The sequence below is a fragment of the Apium graveolens genome, chromosome 10, assembly GCF_009905375.1.
Source record: "Apium graveolens cultivar Ventura chromosome 10, ASM990537v1, whole genome shotgun sequence".
Classification (NCBI taxonomy): domain Eukaryota; kingdom Viridiplantae; phylum Streptophyta; class Magnoliopsida; order Apiales; family Apiaceae; genus Apium; species Apium graveolens.
Window position 1 is genome coordinate 136390814 of NC_133656.1, and position 3481 is coordinate 136394294.

Sequence of the window (3481 nt, forward strand, 5' to 3'; positions counted from 1 at the left end):
CTTGAACTTCTTCCAGTGAATTACCTCCTCAAGTCTGTAGATGAACCTTGTTTCTGAATCCTTTGACAGATATTATTTTGTGAGATCTCTCTGACGGTCAATCCACTATTTACTTATTACATTCTTATTTGAGTTGAGTTGAATCCTCGAATATACAAATAGGCTATGACATATGACTTACACACACTTCTTTCCAGGAATATCTGCAACATAGTCCAGATTATTGCTTTTATTTTTCCCCATTCTTCCACTTCTATTTTTCTTCTTCTTACTTGCATCTTCAATCTTGGTTCCTTTGACAGGAGTCGTGGTACTTTGGTTGTCCATGAGATTTTCTTCAGCCTTGAAAGATTGAATTGAATCTGCATTCTTCTTTTCATTATCCTCATCTGCAATTTCTTACTTGATAATCAATTCTTCTTCACTGAAGTTTACCTCATAAGTCTTAAATACTGCTGACCCAACATTTTTCAGCATTACTGGAACATTTTCACTCTTTGTTGCTTTTCCTCCGTCACCAGTGTTTTTTTTCTTGTTGTTTAAGGTATTATAATCAAGACCAATGGCAATGTTTGCATATGGTTTGTTTTTCTCATGGTACTAACCAACCAATTTAGATGCATTCTTGAAGGACTTCAACTTTACTTCACTTTTCTCCAGTTTTTCTCTTAGCACAGCCTCAATCTCATTTGCACACTTGAGCTTGTTTTTCAGATAGCCATTTTCTTGTTTCAAGGCTTCAAGCTCCACTATCAACAATTCAGCTTCTTATTTTTCACTTTCAAGCTTCTCATTTAACTTTGTTATCTGCTAACTTCTTCATTAGCAGTAATCATGCTTGTATGAATGTGAAACATTTCTGTGCTCATCTTTTCAACAGTTTCCTTATATTGATTCTCATTTAAATCAGTGGAGGTAAGAGTTGGTACATGTGATTTAGATGAGGATGATTCTCCTTTCTCCAAGGCCAAGAGTGCATAGTTTCCAAGTTCTTCATCTTCATCATTTTCAGAATTATCCCAACTTTTACCTTCTGCAATATAAGCTTTGCTTTGATGTTTCTTCAGAAGAGCTTCATATTTCGGTTCAAGTTCAAGATAAGCCTTATCTTTCTTTGCCTTCTTGGGTTTCCTGCATTTTGTAGAAAAGTGGCCTAGTTCATCACAGCTGAAGCACCTTATATTATATTTGTCAACAGATCCAGTTTTGTAACCACTTTTGCTATCAGAATTGTACTTCCCTTTCTCTTTCCGGCTGTTGTCTTTGTTAAAAGATTGTCCTTTACTTTTGAAGTATCTTGGCTTCCTTACTCCAATGTTAGAGAATTTTCTAGCCAGATAGTGAAAGTGTTTGTCCTAAATCCAATCATGTATGATGAGTTAGGAAGAACTTTTTTGTATTCCTATTTGATTTCATTGAAATTAATAAAAGACTTATTTTGTTTTATTATGGGCTTTATCTATTTAAAGTGTATTAAATAAGATGTTCCTTAGTTTAGAGTAAAGCTTCTAGAATTATAATGAGATTATAATAGTGAGATCTAGAAGATGACAACTCTAGACTTAAACAGTTCCTGATCATAGGATAACTAATCGGATGTTAGTGGATCCGCAAAGATTGGTACATACTATGCTTGCTCCCTTCAGGAGGATGTTTGTTCTCATAGGCATTTGTGTGGTGACACTATAGCTAGTATGTAGGTGTTTATTAGGGAATAATTTCACTGAACATGACTCGATAAGTTGAACAACTAATGGAGATTACTCACGTGTCAATAGTGATTGTTATTCCCAGTGGACTAACAATGAGATTTACAGAAGGGGGGGTTGAATGTAAATCTCAAAACTTTTTCAAGTTTTGAGCAATTTGTAAGACTAAGTGTTTGAGTGATCAAATGTGTGTAAATTGCTTGGAGCTGATGCAGACAGATATATATATTTAAACACAAATGTAATGAACACAAAGAACTTAAAAACTTTTCTGGTGGATTTGTTGTTCCACCAGAGATGTGTTATTTCAGAAAATCTGTGATTCAAAATTAAATCACAGCTACTTCCTAGTACAAACTAGATGGTTTTCTCTCTTGATATTTCTAAACAGTTCAGGGAAAATTCACATCTAATTACTAGCTGCTACTTGGTTTATATAACACCAAGTTTACAAGTGAAGACAAAGATAAAGTACAATAGGACAATAGTTCTCCACTTATTTCTGTTCCATTTTTATCCAGTGTAATATGGAATTATCTGTTGACTTTCCATTATGAACCAGACTAAAAACGGCTGCTTTTTCTGCTGTTCCTGAAATAGGCTACCACATCTCTGTCAATCCATGTGCCTCGGTCAGCTTTGTTAACTGTCACTATCAACTGCTATGAGACTGAGCATCCGTTGAAGCTTTCATCCGTTGATGGCTTTATCCGTTGATTCTCTAGCAGTACATCCGTTGAAGCTTTCATCTGTTGATGGCTTTATCCGTTGATGCTCTAGCAGTTCATCCGTTGAAGCTTTCATCCGTTGATGGCTTTATCCGTTGATGCTCTAGCAGTTGAAGCTTTATCCGTTGAAGCACTTATCCGTTGAAGCGTTAGAGACATCCGTTGACACTTCTTCACTTATACAAAATTACAAGACATGAAATATTTACAATTAGCCCTCCTACTTGTACATCCATTAGTAGTCAACATGACTGATTATCTCCTAACAACATCTAAGAATTACAGCTTGAAACCAGAGAGTGAGATGTGCTACAATACCAAACTTATTGCTAAGTAAGGCTACTCCTTCAACGGATAGCCAAGATGGTCTTATCCGTTGAGGCTACAAACACTAGATTTCTACTTAAGTGTTTTGCTGAACTTATCATCAAACTAATACACATATTCCTAACAATCTCCCCCTATTTATGTCTACTAGAACTGTAGGCATAAATTTGGGTTTAGCTTGATGATAACAAAACACTTAACAAATATACAAACTGTAACAAAGCATAAATTCAAAAGTGCTGCAAAAGTGTATATGCTGAGATGAAATTGAAGAAATACATTGTTTCCAAGGGTGCTCCTTTAGCCTGAGCAAATTACTTTCTTTTCCTTTGATCCCTGGTTTTCTTTCCTAGCCTCCTGTCATTCTCCTCTATTTGAAGTTGAAGTTGTCTGTAGAATTCAGCTTCATCTTCTTCATTGATATCTAACTTAGATTGCATATCCTTGAGAGTTTCATTACTGGCAATCTTTAGCTGATCTTCAATTCTGAAAAATCTTCTGACTCCTTTGTTGTCTCTGAACTCCATCAACCAATGAGGTGATTTGTGAATTGTAATACCTCTCTCTGGAATGAGTAAAGTTCTAGGCAAAGCATTGGGCTCCCTCCAAGTTTTCCTTATGTTGGCAATCTTGTTGAGAATCTCAGTCCTGGCAGTTCTGGTAAAGCCAGAATCCTTATGTATGGCTGAGTAGACTCTAATCAAGGTAGTGTAGCCT